This window comes from Semicossyphus pulcher, unplaced genomic scaffold, assembly GCF_022749685.1.
Source record: "Semicossyphus pulcher isolate SPU_LCO1_2020_fin unplaced genomic scaffold, fSemPul1.0.p SCAF_8, whole genome shotgun sequence".
Taxonomy (NCBI): domain Eukaryota; kingdom Metazoa; phylum Chordata; class Actinopteri; order Labriformes; family Labridae; genus Semicossyphus; species Semicossyphus pulcher.
The window spans coordinates 10,975,149-10,992,665 of record NW_027211759.1 but is presented as its reverse complement, the minus strand read 5'-3'; the positions used below and the strand labels follow the sequence as shown (position 1 = coordinate 10,992,665).

Below are 17,517 nucleotides of genomic sequence, written 5' to 3'. Positions count from 1 at the left end.
AGCTGGAAGGAGACATGATCTATATGTGCTACTTTCATCCATCAGAAACAATGTGTGTTTTTGCTTTGCTTATTGGTCTGTAATGCAGACCGCCCCCGTCTTACTCTCCCTTTTTTCCCCCTCACATAAATACTAGCAGTTACACATCAGATTGGATTATTCCCAATTCCAAACCGATTAATCCATTCGCTAATTGGATTTGTACGCATGTAATGTTGGACGGGACAGACAGCAGAGGACAGGAGAAGATGGACTGACTCCCCAAGAGGGGGAGGAAAGGATGCAGAAAATTCAGTGTGATGCTAAACCTTATTATCTTTGCCTTGATGACTCCTCTTGTGCAGGAATCAATACAGGCCGACTGGCTCCAGGGGCACTGGGCCCACGACAGGAAGCGGATATCTCCAAACGCTCCATTATGGATGAGAGGAGGAGTGTAAGGGTGGAAAATAAGAGGAGGAGGAGGAGAATGAATGGAGAAGACATGGCCAGAGGAGAGGGATTAGAGGGAGGGTATGCAAGAAGGGAGAAGTGAGGATAGGATGAGTCGACTCGCATGAAGGGGGAATGAGTGGAGGAGGAAGAGTAGATGAAGGTGTTTGTTTTTGTTCAGCCGCCTCACTGCTGCTTGTTCCTGCTGTTCCTCCAGTGTGGCTGTAATGTTTATTTCCAGCTGAGGGAACAGACTCACAGCTATCAACATTCAATCTTCCTCTTCCCTCCCTGTCTACCTTTTTTTTTTCTCTTACCCCCACATTTGTTTACTTCTTCATCTACTCCTCTCATCAGCATCCTTCCCTTGGTACCCTCTGTAGTCTCCTTCATCACCGTCGTCTTTTCTTCCTCCCGACTGTGGTTACCATGATTTCTGGCCTTCCCCTGTTGTCATTCTCCCTGAACACACATATGCAACCCCAACCCCCTCCTCCTCCATCTCTCATCACTCTCATGCTCTCTTGCCTCCTGCTCCTCCTCCTCCACTGTGATGTGAGGTCACAGCTGGGGAGCCCTATGATTTGACAGCTAAATGTTTATGTGATGATGGTGCATGTGTGTGTGATGGAGGGGGCTTCTGTTGCCGCTGAGGGCCTGCGATAGAAGGGGCAGGATGCCATGACAGCAGTTGCTAACCAGCACGAGAAGACTAGCAGTTTATCCTGCGGCATACTGTGGTGGAGAGATATACAGCTGGCTCATCTCAACGCTAACAGGGCCGTATCTACAGGCGTGTCGGGGTGCTGCCTCTGCATGCACCTCGGGGGCCCTGTGCTCGGGAACAGAGGTGGGTGGCAGAGTGGGCTCGCTGTTCTGTGTGTGTGTGTGTGTGTGGAGGAGCCAGAGAGAGTTATGAAGTTTGCTGGCTCCTCTTGGGTTATTGTTAAAGTGTGTGTATGTGTGTGTGTGTTGTATAGTGCAGCTTAGCTCTGCTGGCTCCGGGATTCTGTCCTCTGCAGAGGGAACAGCTCATTATCTGCCTCTCAGAATGGAGCATCCTACCTCCACACTGCAGTGGTGCACACTGAAGGGATGGATCTATTGAAGCATTGTGTGTGTGTGTGTGTGTGTGTGTGTGTGTGTGTGCCTGCTTGTTTGTAGGTTGTTAGAAGGAAAGGGTCGGTGGGTATCACTATACCTGTGTCTCTGCAGTTATATTTATGTACAAATGAGTGTCTGTCAGTACATCATGCAAGTGTTTCTGAGGGTCGTCGTATTTACATTTTCTTACTTGCGGTGTTACTTTCACATGTTTAAGCCACCACGGCAGCTGTTCATTAAATATTAATTGCTCATTTAATTCCTTTTTGTATATAAACACTGTTTAGTGTGACTTATTCATATCAAGCTTGAACTCTGACACATTTGTCCTATGTGCCCAGTGTCACCTATATGGGCAATTAGTTGTCTAGCTTTAGCATAATGTATGCAGCAATAATGTCGTGCCCTATTTGTGCAATGTTCATCCATGTATGTTACGTTTCCAGGCCTCAAGTATTAGAACAGTATTGGAAATGTTGCATGTGATTGTCTTTCCAGCTCAGAAGCTGCTCCATAACTCTTAATACCATACGATGTGAGTCTCTATGACCTTTATGTTATGACTTTCTTTAATGGTTTTCTGTCACTGGGAGAGACGTGTCCTCGAATCCCCCCTCACCTTCAGAATTTGGGCTCCCCGTAGCTCTGTAATTTGAGAAAATGTTACGAGCGCCGACACCGAATGGAAATTTTCAGCCAAATGAGCAAACGGAAGATTGAATAAATGAAAAAAGCACAGAAGAAGTAAATCAAATGATAAAAAGCCGAGGTGAAATTACTTTTGGTTGGATTTTCCGTCAGTGTGTTACTGATTAAGACCTTGAAAACCTATTTCCTCAGTCAGGTTCTCACTATGACTAACAGGGTTTTGTATGAACAGCATATTTTCTGCCAAAGTTTGTTCTCGTTTATTCACATTAGATATTCAGCTGTTGTGATTTCTCTTTGCTCTTCCTGCTGGTCTCAAGGTCGGGGGTATGATTGGGAAAACACTACTATGTACCAATGACTGTATATATATAGACGGATGACGCGTCTCCATCTGCTCTCATTGTACGGAATTGAAGCCAAAATAGCCCCCGTGATAGGCGCTGCCATCTTGTGATGGTGACGACATTTGGAGCCTGCTTCCGCTAACCAAAAACACACACTTAACTTACCGAAAAAACAGCAAAGATCCCGCACGTTAGCGTGTTTAACAGCAGAACAGCTTCTTTGTGTTGGTTTGAAGCAGACGTTCATAGATATGTGAACTTCAATGGCTGTAGTGATTGTTTAAGTTACGTTTCCTCTCGCCGTTCCTCCTCAACTCTGCTAATCCAGAACAGATCAGCTGCAGGAGCTGGATTTGTCAACAGAGCTGTCAATCATTCTTTTTACAGCATCAAATAACTCATTAAAACTAAACTTGTCAGAAAAATTAACACTTGGACGTAAATCAGCATGATAAGAGCTAACTATAATGACAGAAACCATGTTTGAGATAAATTTGGCGTGTATTTATATTTTATAGTTTGACTCATGTCCCATCTGTTAACATGGAGGAGGCGGGCTTTATGACCGTCAGCAGGGGGCGCTCAAAATGTTTGGCTTCACTTTTAGGGAGCTGTCATGTCGTCCATCTTTTTATACAGCCTATGCTATGTACCAATAAGGATTAGACAACATAGACTCAAAATAAGATGATAGTTTGGGCAATGTTTGCTGATGTTGTTTGGTCAAATCTGGTCCAAACCTACCACACAGTCCTCACACAGTCCTCACTAAGATATGACCAAGGACTTAACTTTAACTTGCTGATTGAATTTTTACTCTTTAATTGTATAAAACAAACTTTAGTAATTTGAAACTGAGTTTTCTGGGTGTTTTCTCTCTCCTATCAAGTAATCAAAGTAATCCATTTGTGCTGTTCTCCCTACCTCCTTCCCCAGCTGACATATAAAAAAGGCACCTGCCTTGGGAGCTGAGCGCCTTTCAAGGTACCTTCATTCAGCCGAACCCCTCAGCGCTGCTCGTATTAACATGCACACAAAAGCTCTTCGGGTCAGGTTGGGCTCCTCTCCTCAGTCACAGGTTGGCCGGCTCGCTCTGCTTCCATCCCCTTCGACTGTCTCATTGAGCGGCAATAAAAGGCTTAAAGAAAGGATCAAATCTGGGCAATCAGGGGGGCAATTTACTTTGGCTTAAACTCAAGCCTGAGAGATGTGGTCGTGCCCGCCTTATTATCAATCAACCATAAGGAGCAGCAGTAAAGCCCCATTAACATAATGCAAGAGTTAATTTATTCATGTGTGGCACGTGAATACATTCTGATTCAATGACCTGTTCTTAACTTGAAGTACATGAGGTCACAGTTCACTACATATTGACCCGGACAGAGTCGATGACACATTCATAAGGGAATCAAACCACAAACAAACATGGTCAGCAGCTATTCAAAGAACAAAGAACAAAGATGTTACTGGCAGATGACCCGACCGTAGATCCCCAAGTCTGTTTGAGAACAGGATATGCTTTATAAGAGCTATGAATAGTGTCATTGAATATGTATTTCTATTCATGCATCCAGTCTCCTCATTATACCAGTGACACGCGACGCCACATCAAATGTGATCACAGGGAGCGAAAACCAGGGCACATCAGATTTCAGACAGCTGAAAGACTTAGAGCAAATGAGGCTCACATGCCTCCCATCGGGGTTAAATAGTTTAATCTAGTCTGTGTTATCTCCAGATCCACTTTAAACCATATTTGCTTTTAATTCTTGATGTTTAATCAGTTGGAGCTAAAACTGGGTAGACTTTTGTGATATACGATTTTGCACAATAAGATGCATTATCACTCAACTGCTGATCGTAATTTGCTGATAAAAATGTAATTACAAAACTGGTGAATGGCAGATGATTTTTAATTTCACTGCTGATGATCACACATGACAGACAGTTACCATATTGAACAGGAAGTTGGAAAACTCCTCATGTGCATCGAGTGCAATATTTGATTTTTTTAACGCTTGCTCTGCACCTCTTCACAATTTGCAGTTAAATGAGAATCTTTGTTATTTGCTTCTTTATTCATACTTTTCAGCAGTCGTGCTCTATAGTGTATAATGTACATGTGAGTATGGCATTGTTTTAGGGTGCATTCACACAAGCAACCGAACTCCGGTGCGGACCAAACAACCAGACCACGGTTGGCCAGAAAAGACGGGTCTCGGTCCGTTTCCAAACAAACCATGGTCCGGTTCGATTCAGGTGTGAACATAACTTGACTTAAAGTGGGACCAAACACAGGAAGAAAACACTGTGCATTGTGGGTTTGTAACAGGTGCTGACACTTGCAGAGACGGACACACGGCCAAGCAGCAAGATGAGTAGAGGACAGACATGGGGGAGCGACGAGGAAATAGCTGCCCAAACAATTTCCCAAATGCTCGTGGAAACGCACAACAATACGGAGGTATTCAAACTGTTTAGTGAAAAACTAAAGGAGAGTGGAGCTGATTGATCTTTGGACCAATGTCGGTTAAAAAAAACATAAACAAAACATTAAAGTCTGCGATCGTGTTGAGTGTGACTGAGGAGTGTGCTCTCCCTCTTTGTTTGCTTCAGGGAGTTTTCCCACGTGGAAATTCTGACCAATCAGAGAGCAGTTCCCGCGCGCATCACAACTTTTGCTGCCGTGTGAACACAAGCTAAACTTCAGGCAAAATGCAACATTGTAACAACTTGGTCTTTGATTCGGATCAAACAAACGGACTGTAAGTGCGAAAGCACCCTTAATGTATATTGTAAAGGACCAGGAGTGAGATATTGGCTCATTTTGTCTGTTTTTGATGAGATTGTTTGTAGGTTGAACTCCTAGTTTGAGATGTTGAGATGTGCATACCTTGCATGAGTGTATTCAGTCTTTTTGTCTCGTTTTCGTGAATCACCAACAAACTACATGGGAAAGTTGATGAGAAATTTGTCCCAACTTGGATAGCTTTGGCAGCAGATATGTTGCTTGTCACGAAACAGAAGAGAGCATGATACAAAATGCAGCACATCCTACTTAAAGTAAGCTACCTTTAACGTAAGTATTAGTCTGAGAAAATCTCATTAGTCCTTCCTTAATCTAAACTGTAGTTGACGTCCAATCAGCTCAGTTGCAGACTTTACAATACTTAACCTAGACTAAATCATATCCATGAGCTATATCTAACTGAAACAACACCTTACCTGTAAATGCTGAAGCTGTTCTCGTCTGCTGTTGTAAGAGCGGCATGTTGAAACCGCACAACTCCATTACCAACTCAGAATGTAAAGCAGCTCTGTAACATAGACCGAACAGAAGGGAGGAGATGATCCTCTTTTATTCCTGTCAGCGGTGGGATTGTGCTGAGTCAGAAGTCTCGGCTAAATCACTTTGGAAGAGAAGAGCCGCAGCGATGAAGCCAGTGAGACACAAGCCTTATGCTCTGGCGCTGCACTCTGCGCCCTGCTTCACATGCTCTGTGCTTCACACAGATTTGCATTGGCTTTGATTAACCCAGGAGCTCATGCTTTATGAATAGTAGTGGAGTGCTCGCTAAAAGGAAGAAATGGCACTTCTTGCTTCTTTGCACAATTCTCCTGACTGTTTTTTCCGGGTCCTTTCTGACAGATCTTAATGGAAGCCATTAGATTGGATTCAGTCTCAAGCATCATCTGCGGCTCTCTTGACCCGCTGCATTAGTTTTAATGACTTGGAGGTTAAGTGCAGACATTTGTCTCTTACAGATTTCATCGAGTACATTTTAGTACAAATGCAACAACTTTATCTGCTTTCAGCGCTGAATCACACTTCTCTCACCACTTCAAACCACAATCCCCTTATTCCTGTAATCACTTATGTGAGTTGAATGACCGACAAAGATGAATGACCCACGTCTTGCAGACACCTTATTTGAAATTCCTGACATAATTTAAGGCCGTCGGGGGGAATCAGGATCAGTTATTAATTTAGATGCATTTTCTTAGCTTAGAGCGTCAGCTGGACGTAAATTGCCCAGTAAGATAGATGGTTACAGGGACTGTGTAAAGATTTTGGGCCTCCGCATGATTAAACACCATAAAATCCAATAATCTGAATCAATTCATTGCTCCGTTTTTTTGTTGTCCAAGCACAAAAGGCTATTTTTTGTTTCTTTTTAGCATGACCACACATTAATCATGCTGTCAGATGAGGCTGAGCAGGGTCCATGCATTACTGAATCACTGGCTGAAAATGCTGCTGTGTTAATACAGACATAAAGCTGAAGCCATTCAAGGCTCCAACTCTCCAAATCTGCTAGTGTCCCATCTCCCAAATCCCTGCAACACTCAGCGTTTCTCAGTTAATACTCACAGAGGCTCTGTGAGAATTATTGCTATAATGATGGCTGCCTCCTGTTCCCAAACAGAGCAGACATCACTTAAACCTAATTTTACCACGCAGACGAGAGATATAAAACTTGCAACAACTAGGAGCAGTTGAATAATATATCGCGTTCCTGCTGTTCGCCACGAGGAGCTCCACTGGAGAGGTTTTGGGTTCAGTATCTTGTTTAATGAGTCTTGAGTGCTTATTTTAGCTTTTCTCCATCTCTCAATTTTCTTCCCCCTCTGGGAAGTTATAGTAATGACCTGTCAGTCAGAAAGTTAGCTCTCTAAACTTTGGGAAACTTACTGTGTCTGTTAATCCGTTTTTTTTTAGCCAAACTGATTCTTTACTTTAAGTGTTGATAGATATTGATCTTTTACTGCAATATACTGATTAACATCAACCTTTTACACATAGTTAACCGATAAAGAAATTGTATTGAGGTTGACTTTTAAGGGATTCTGAACAAGACATGTACTGACTGAAAACTTTTACAGTTGAAAGATCAGCACTAGTCACTAAACACTGAAGGAATACTATGCTACTGTTTCAAAACTACTTTCTTTGGCAATTCCTTCATATATATATATATATGTATATATATATATATATATATATATATATGTATATATATATATATTTATATATCCCTATATATTTTTTTGTATTTATCAGCCAATAAATACACCAATATCAATGATACTGGGAATCTACACCGACACTGTAAAGTCAAATGGAAGTTGGCCAAAATAAAGAGATCACATCGTTTAACATGGATTCCTTGGTAGTTGGCATGTATTTACATAGCAGTCAATGGCTTTCTACGCTTCACTGACGCGCAGCAGCGGGGAAAAATAGACTCGACTCTTAAAACGAACACAGCAGCGGAAAATGACTCACGTATTATGCCCGCCTTGTGCGCAGCATACGCGGCTGGTGGAGATTGCAGCAGAATAATACCCCTTTCCCACCCAAATTAGCGTGTTGACGCAGGTTTTTCAGACCCGGGAAGACTCGCTTAAAAATGCCAATTGTCTCTTTTCCCATAGCCAGTGAAGTATACTCCTTTTGGCCTCTTTTCTGCTGCGTCACCGCCTGACGTCACAAACGTGCCTGAAACAGAGTTAGTAAACAATAGTACGCACAAAGAACTTACATTATACTTCTCGGTAAGCAGCATGGAGGCCAGTGAAGATGTTACGGCCTTTAATGTATCTTTTACCCATTCAGTCTATTTATCAAACTCTGCACCGACAAATATGTAACGATGTTCGAGCGCTGCTTGGATGGAGATTAGCGGGTCGACACGGGTTTCGTGATCCTATCAATGCCGATCGGAGCTGTGACGATAATTACCGGGGTCTCCTGCAGAGTCATGTGACCCGAGTCTGAATGCCTATTGTAACCTTTCCCTCAAAGCAAAAAAGCTGGGTGTCAAAAATACGCTTCAAATATGTTGCCTGTGTGGATTCCCTGTAATGCTGCGATAAGACAACAAACCTTTGACCGTTAGAAAACATCATTAACATTGAATGAGCTGTTTGTTCCTGTATTTGAAAATCTATAGCATAATAGAAGAAGACTATATTCCCTTTGTTTTTACATTCTAATGTGTGGGAAACTTTGGCTCACCTTTGGTTGACAGCTACCTTCAGCACCCACAGGCTTTGAGGTATTCAATACGCTCATCCATATCTAAAAGTAAAAGGAAGTAAAAGTAGACTTAATCCTTCCTCTGTTGAGGAGATAAACACACTTCAAAGAGCTCAATTATTGTTTGCAAAGACGGAGGAAAATGGACTTCAGAATGTGCTTCCAACTGGGGGAGTTATATCAACTTTCCAGCTACAAATCCATATCACAGCCTCCGCCTCTCATGTCTTATCGTCACTTTCTTGCTCTCAGAAGTTTTTGCCTGTTTTTTCATGGCCTTAGCAGTAGGCGTCTTTTGCGGGAGAACAATAGTTTTCTCAGCAACAGTCGTGGGGACGACGATTATGAGAGTGCTGACTGGACGTCTGGCTCGCTGCCAGGCTAATGATGAGAGTGAGAGGGGATGAAGTTGGGGTGCTGTGGAGAAAGGGGGATGTTACTTATGAAATTGTGTGTGTTCATGTTTTATATGTTGTGCAGGTGTGTGTGTGTGTGTGTGTGTGTGGGGGGGGGGGGGGCTTAAAAGATTAAACCCCAGCCTGGCCGCCGTGAGGAAGAGAAGACCCCTGTGAGGAGCGCTCTCACTGCAGGGAGGCTTCTTCTGTGGCGTCCCATTTGCATGGCTCCCTGTCCTGCTCGGGGAATTGGCCCTTTCTTTTCCGCCCGTCCCTCCCTCCCTCCTCTGTGCACCTTTGGAGAGAGCGCTCCCATCCTGCAGCATTGCTCATTTCTGAGGCAGACAATAGAGCAGAGTATTTAGGACACTTGGCAGGATAGGCCTGTTGGAGGGGATGGCGACACGGGCTGCTAAGTAGCTCATTTTGTCACATAGCCACTGGCATGATAGCTCTCCACAGCAAGGTAAGCACTGAGCAGAGTCACAGCACACACTCTCCATGCCCTCGTTGTTTCACTGCGTGTCTCTTATTGCTTTGTTTATAATAGGTAACCTCCTCCTCTTTTTGACCACGCAATCAAGCCGCGTGTTTGTGCCTTGTGTTATGATTCCTTTTCAGTTTGTCAAGTTAATCTGTGGCCTAATGTTGGATTCACTCCCTCTAATCCAATAACGGGATGAATAGAAGATGTTGTGGTGAAGACTAGACTTAGATTAATCTGTCTATTGTTTGCAGAATAAATGCACCGTATTCTCTCCTTCCTTCGGGGCTCCTCTTTGTGCGATTTGAAGGCTGTGATTGTTTTCTCAGTATACTTCTGGATGCAGTAATTACAATAAAATGAGCTTTTCTTTCTTATCTCTACAGCCTCACCATCAAAAGCAGCAGCACTCTGTCACTTTGTAATCACTGTTATTTACAGCCGTGTGTATGGCCATGAGTGAAAGCATGTCGCTGCTCTCCTATAGAAACCTCAGCCCATATCTTTATTGGACAGATGTGGCATGAGGTAATTAAGCTGAGCACTCTTTCTTTATAGAGTGCAAGTCTCCCGTGACCTTTGCCTGTATGGCACATTTATCATACACAATGTGACATAGTTACCATACAAGGAAGCACACGGAGTATTTCATATCTGGTGGCTTTCCTTTGAGTATTTTCCTTCTGTATCAGACGCTTCCACAGCTGTTGCACTGAAAGGTCAACCCGCTTCACAGTTACAAATAATTACCTTGACATATAAACACATATCTATGTCAATGTCTACAATACCTATTTCATGTTGTGACAGAGGTTTCACTGTGGTTTGTACACAACGATTTAAGCGTTCAAGTACCAGGCAAAAGCGTCCACACTCTTTCATAGCTACTCTGCTAAGTTCAGTCCTTCTGGACTCGTGTCTTTGATGGCATTTCAAATACGATAAAGGCCAATATGGAGTTATATCCTTTTTATATGTTCTTTAATATAAAGATTATTTTGATCCAGTCCAATTCTTCCTTTTTTAACATTCTTTTCCTTTTCTCAGCACCCGAGTCGTGTTTACGAAATCTGTCACGCTCTCTGCGTGTTTGCCCTTCTCCTTCGTCCTTGCAGTGAGCAGCGAGATGGAGCACGCACTGCGTAACGATGCAATATCGAGTGTGAATGTTAGGTTAGATTTTTGAGTCTGCATAATGGGATTGACAATTCCGATTCATGTTGGGTCAACAACAGTCTTGAAAATATTATATATAGTAAACAAAATATTATATATAGTATTAAAAAAAATGCAGGATGGAAGCTAGGGTTGCCAGGTCTGCAGTTTTCCCGCAGATTTGGGCTACTTTTGAAATGTTACACACTTCACACGGCCTATGTGACGGCTCTGCTTGCAGTCATGTTTAGTTCAGTGAAAAGCAGAGCGTCTAAGAATGTGGATAGAATTATTTTATATATATATATGGACAAAAACACGACCTGTTTTAGTTTTGGGTCCTTAGGTGAAAGATTTAGGAGACAAGACATTCAGAGATCTTTCTATCTCATCTCGACTTGCATTTAATGTTCTTCCTATTTATTCATCCAATTTACTTTTTTCATTTTTTTGGCTTTTATTTGTAGAGACAGGACAGTGGGTAGTGTTGGAAATAGGGGAAGAGGGTGGGGGATGACACGCGGCAATTTCTTTACAATTTCTACATTTAGTTTCTAACATGTTCTGCGATGATCTATCCTTCTACATGTTACAAATTACCTGACTTGTAATCACTCAACAATGAAAATATACAATACATATAATGTAGGTGAAATTAAAGGTCAGTTGAATCACAAGCCTATCTCTGCAGTGTGGCTGCAGCTTGAAAGCAGGAACGCATAAAGCCAAGTGCAAATCATCCCTTTCGAAGCGTAAACTCAGACATGATGGCAAAATGATCAGCTGTCATTCCCCGTCTCTGGATGGTCACTAACAGCTCAGGCACAGCATCAAGTGATGGCTTCCTTGATGCATGACAAAGGACAAACTCACGCTGTGACATGAAAGGTAAAAGTTTTTTAAGTGTTTTCAGTTGCTTCCTGTTGCGATTCACTTCTTGGTTTGAGGTTTGGTGTAATTTATATTCATTAAATTGAATATATACAGCAGTCCAGCTCCAACTTTCATGGCCTGAGTGACTGCTGTCATTGATATTCAGGTCAGCTGAGGTAGCTGAGCCTGTGTGGCCCTGGGGGACATTGTGTTGACTGCAGGGGTAGGGATAAATAGCTTACATTAGCATGACTGCTGCTATTGGGTGAGGCATGTGGAGCGAGGGAGGGAAGGAGGGAGGGGGGGAGAGACCGAGTGACACAGTGAACGACTGACTGGATCATCGGCAGCTGGATTACATCATGAATAATTCTGAACTCCGTACTGTGTCTGTTCTCTGTGCTCAGCAGGTACGGAGGTGTTTCTGCAGGAGTCAGACAAAAATAACCACAGCTGAGAGAAATCTGTGCCTCAGATCGTGCGCAACACAACAAGTCACAGCCTAAAAAATGGATGCAGACTTGAATTCACACTTTACTGTGTCGCAGTGAAGCGTGATATTAAATATTGTGTTGCTTTTTTAAGACAGTTTTTCATGTGAGGTGAAGACGTTTTCAGCTAATCCTGCTGTAAAGAAAACATTTAACGTGGCTCTGCTATTTACTCTCCTAAATTGCTAACAGGAAAAAGTGACCGCAGAAGAAATCACGCTCTAACATCCTGAGAAATAGTTTTTTCTTCTGTAAAGTGCACAAAGCCTGAAAGTAGAGGGTCTTTCCCTCTGCAGGTGTTGTTGTGTCTTGGGCTTACTGCTTTATCTGCTGTGTAATAGGCTTGGATAGCCTGTGTCTTCATCCTTTATTTAATTGAATTCCTCTGTTGGTCTTCTGGGAGATCTAAACCTTTTTGGCTGTAGCCAAGTCCAGTCTCATTTCCCACACAGACACAGCATTAGAGGAATGGTGTTCATCTTCTAGAGCCGAGGCTGAAGAGACACAGAGACGGTCTTTGGCTCGTTTTGAAAACAAAATCAATAATTTAGTTATAAATAAATATATCGCCACTGCTTTGTGATACAGTAACACTGATTCAGCATAAAAATCAAAGCGATCGCAGCTTGTGTTTCATGCTGGGGTTTATGCTTTAACACAGTATGTAGTCGTATCAGGTGTCTGGTCTCAGCAGGCATGAAATGATTTATGCTTTTTTCTTTTCCATTTAAGAGAATCGCTTGTCACACTACATCTCTAAATTTAGCATTTTGATAGCAGGCTTTGGATTTCTCCAGCAAGCAGAACATGCTACAAAGAAGTGTGTTGAAATATAAAAGTGAACCAAGCAGAGTATATTTGTTGACACTATGCGCTTCTAAAAATAGAGAGAAAGAGAGAGCCGTGCCTGTGGCGGGTAAACTGGCATCAAATATGCTGTTTACTATTTGAATTCTTAATGGAAAAAATAAATGATCCCAGTTGCTTCAGTGGTTCTACTGGGCAGCTGTAAGGCATGTTTTTGTATCGCTTCATGAATGTGAACAACAGCAACTGTCCGCAGCGGGCGCGGCACAAATAGAGCTAAAAGAGATTGAACAGTAATGCCCCTTAAACCAGACTAAGTCCACGCTGACTCTCACAGAGGATGTCAGAGCCAATGTCTCACTGTTTCATCCTTATTTAATCTGGATCAATATAACTCTCTCTGTCTGCTTGTTTTTTTCCCAGCAGCACTTTGAGGTGACACTAAATGTATCTGCTCTATCATGAGATGTGTGATTTTACAATGAGTAGTCATCTGAGTTAATATTGGCCTGCGCATCACATGCCGACATGAACACACTGCCCAGACGAGGATAAAACAGTTTTGAGCAGTTTTGAACAAAGACTTAAAATATTGGGAAACAGCTAGCCTAGCTCGCTGAACGGTTAAGTCTGCCATCCAGCACCTGTACAGTTTAAATAGGTGTTATTTAGTAAGCTTAAGATTGTTGTGACAGCTTGTTGCCTTTTGTTTACAGTCTTTACACTAAGTGAGGCTAATCGGCTGCTCAGCTCCAGCTTCATGTTTACAGTACAGACGCTAAAGTGAATTCTTGTTTTTAAAGTAATAATCTAGAAGATTTTCATTTAAATAAATGTCTGTTAAGTCACTGTCTGTCGCTGAATGAGGTAATACAATGGTGATTGAGCCTATGGCCCACTGATGAAAGCCTTTGCTTTTGCAGTATTACAGACTGGGTGTCTGTGGCGACATTCGTGGAAAGAATCACAAGCGGCGCCCGGTTAGTGACGCGTTTTCCATCACCCAGCAGTGGTTGGTCTGCCAGAGAGGGTAGGCGGAGCTAAGCGGCTGCTTTTCCGGTCTCTGCAAGTGTTGGGAGTAAACAGTAATCTATTATGGCTGAACAAACAAAGAAAAGATGGATGACTACAGATACAACTTCAACAATAAGTGAAAATCCAAAGAAAAAGAAACAAACTCGACGCTCAGATGAAGGCAAACAGTCTAAAAAGGAAAGCGACCGTCAGCGAGGAAAATCAAGAGTTACAACCGGAGCCAACCGTGGACGTCACACATGCAACACTGTCTGGATATCTGGGAAGTGGAAACATCAGGACTTATCTGGGGTGAATTATTTCTTGATAAAATCAGACGTCAAAGCAAATCAAAATTCATAATATAACAAAAGTGATTATACTTATGGACAGAGAATTAAGAACATTAATTTATTACTTAGCCCTACTGCTATCTCGAGCAGTGTGCTAAATGTTAAACGTAAAAAAGGAAATAATCTGCAGGTCATTTTCTTGATAAATTATTTTATCTTGCGTAAGTTTACATGTTTTATCCAAGCAGAAGTTATAAACCACAGATGTTCAGTTTAGAATCATATAAAACATAGAAACTCTCCTGCTGGAAGTGTTTGCATCCCTGTGTAATTCAGACGTGCGTCAGATGCTGCTGCAGCTAACATTGTGTCTAAGCAGCGCTCATTCCCCTTCTCCAACTGATTAAGACCAATCCAGAGTTAACCCCATCTTAGCTTCCCCTTGCAGGATTACTGCAAATCTCTTGTTAATGACTGATATTGGTGGTGGTCTTGATTATGTGTGTGTGTGTGTGTGTGTGTGTGTGGGGAGTGAGGGTGGTGTTGGGTGTGGGGCTGTTTGACATCTTGTTTTTGAAGTCTGACACTCTGACTGCTCCATCATCCTCTCCTCCACCCCATCCTCTGTTCTCTCAGTTTCTCCTCCCCCCACGTCACCGGAGCTGCCACGGCCGATAAGGGAAGACGTCTCTGCAAAGTTCCCCTCTTGATTATTCAGCACACATGAGGCCGAGCACAGAAAAGGAGGGGTTCACTCACTTTCACTTAGCCTGTGGCGCCCTAAGGGGGTTATGGGGTCATGATAAAAGCACAAATGACAGTATCGGTCACTAAAGTGCAGCAGGGAGATCTCAGAATCTGCCTCCAGCGGCCTCTACTCTCCAATATCATTTCAGATTTCTGAGCAGTAAGATTGAGAATTCTAAGGGGAGTAAACGGAGATCGAAATTCACTGAGCAAAGCAAAGCTAGGAGGAGGGAAAAAGAACCCCCACTAAATTCAAACCACAAGCAGTAATAGCTCTGGCAACGTCCAGGGTGTGATTTATGAGGGAGGAGAAATGGCCTTGTTTGAGCGCTGTCACGTCTGGGCCGTGTGATTTACTGTGATGAGGGCAGCGCCCTCTTCACGTGCATTCAGGCTGCTAAGCTAGCACAGACAGGAGAGGTAGGAGGCCCCATTAATACTGATTACATGAGCATGCTGCTTTTCTGTATGGTGGTCTGCTGTTTTTTTTCTTCCTGTATATCAATTCAGTGACGGTTCTTAATGGATATAGATGGTATTGGTTCTCTCGCTATGTGCTGTGACGCTCTAATAAGGCTCCTTCACGTGCCCCGTAATCTCCTAAGTGCATCTGTTAAGATCATTTATCATTTATGAGTTACAGAAATGATACTTACCACAGCAATATAGCTGCAGAGTGAAGAGGCAAAGGGAAGGAGGGAGGGAGTTTTAATAAATTTGTCTCTGCAGAGCTTTTGCCGTCTGACTTGAAGAGATGCGTGTCTTTAAAAGATGTGTAGAGCACCCTAGGTCTTCGTTCCACAACAGCAGTTTTGTTCCAGATTAAAATGAGTGTTTGCATAGTTTCATTGGCGGTCACAAAAGGCCCCCCGCAGCACACAAACTGCTCCTTTTGAAAGGTGTTGCTAGGAAACCAGCCGGCGTGAAGATGAAATCCTCTCTCTATTGCTTTCCTGCATCTGTACAGCCTCAGACATTACATCCAACTTGCTGTGCATGTTGTACAGTCTGATCTTTTGTTATATTTATGTGCATGTGTGTGCCGTGCATTAAGTGCAGTTTTGTTTGTGTCATGCAAAGCTGCCAAATTACACGGCCTCTCCTCCGTCATAATCCATTTCCTGTAACACGCCTTCATCTGTCCGCCGAGCGCTGAGATCTCAATCCTGCTGTCACACCTCTGAGTCCCGGCCAGCTGACACCTCAGGCTGCGCACAAAGAATCAATAGTGTCTGCCTCGTGTTCAATTACACTCTAATCAACACACAGCAGTCGAACACAATGCCGGGAATGAATGGACAGGTCTGCCAATATTGAACTTGGTGATACCAGTGGACGAATACATGAAGGTGTTATAGTTGGTGGTGAGATTTGACAGCGTGCACTGCAGAGAGGGTGCAGGTCGTCCAGCAGTGGAGAGGCATACAAAGTGGAACTGACAAAAAATGATGGGTTTTTTTCTACGTAATTTCTCTTTCAGCTTTTAAATATCAAAAGACTTGATGATGATGTGAAGAATTTACCAGGGCTGCACGATTTAACAATCGCAATTCTGATGTGTGCATGGGCAACAGTCACATCGCAGGAAGCGCGAAAGTGAAGCAAATTAAGTGGAACACGTCAACCTGCTACTTTATTGTTCAGTGCAAAATGAAAACTCATCAGTTTCTTGTTTCCTCTCACTAATCTACAGGAAAAGGCTGTCTGTGCTCTGATGATGAGCTGCTCTAATATCACAGAGAACTGACCGCTGTGCTGCAGAGTCTGTGTGTCACCTGCCTGCAAACTGTAAAGTATTACAGTATTCCTTTTGTCAGCCGCACCTCGTCTCGTGTCTCAGACCGTTCAGGTAGCGGAAGTGCCGTCGAGTGTTTACTTTTAGCGGCTACACCTGCAGTGCACACACGGCGTGAGGTTGTGTGCGCTGACAGGAAGTAGGAGATTGATCACGCTGATTAAACATACATTTGAACCTCGTTAGAGACGGTAGATGACAGACCGTATAAGTAACGCAACTGCAGCCCACAAGTCTGTTTGTATTTAGAAACGTGTCGCTCCACCTGAACTCTCTCTACTTTTTCATGTGGGTGTCTCTGAACCAAGAGTGGTAGAAGTAGGAGAGCGGTTTTGTTTGTTAGAAGAAAAAAGACTTAAAAGTCCCAAATCATAAGAATTATGATTGTTAACTGTTTATATGGACACGAAAACACACTGCGTTTATCTGGTATTATTTAATGTATTTTAAAATCGCAATAAACATCACAGAACTAAAAGATGTTGTCATATTTTTTTCCCTATCGTGCAGCCCTAGAATTACACTTTTTCTATGAGACATGAGATGGTTTCAGTCTGATCTGATTTAGATAATAAATGACACAAAGAATACCCAAAGTGTACATTTTATATTGTATATTTTCAGACATTATTCCTCTTGCCTTCGTCAGCGCTCTGCACTCAGACAGCTGTTGCTTTTCATACCGTGTTGCTGGGCTTGAGGCTGAGAGCTGCCGAGCGCTGGCGGCTGCTGCTGTGGTGTTAAAGTCTTAAGGGCAGTGAGTGAGCAGCGAGATGCCCGCTCAGCTAAACCAGCGCTCACGGTTTTTTCATCTGTTAACTGTCGAAATGTCATTCATCAGGCGTCGACTCATCGAGGAGCTTTTGCCTCGGAGGCTGACAGGAAGCAGAGA

The 17,517-nt window shown here is 43.0% G+C and overlaps 1 protein-coding gene across 1 annotated transcript in view; it reads left to right on the top strand.

The window, feature by feature from the left end:
• The window catches only part of LOC138612561 (contactin-1a-like), a 77,759-nt gene that overhangs the window by 18,790 nt on the left and 41,452 nt on the right, over window positions 1-17,517 (top strand). The gene's annotated exons all lie outside the window — the stretch shown is intronic.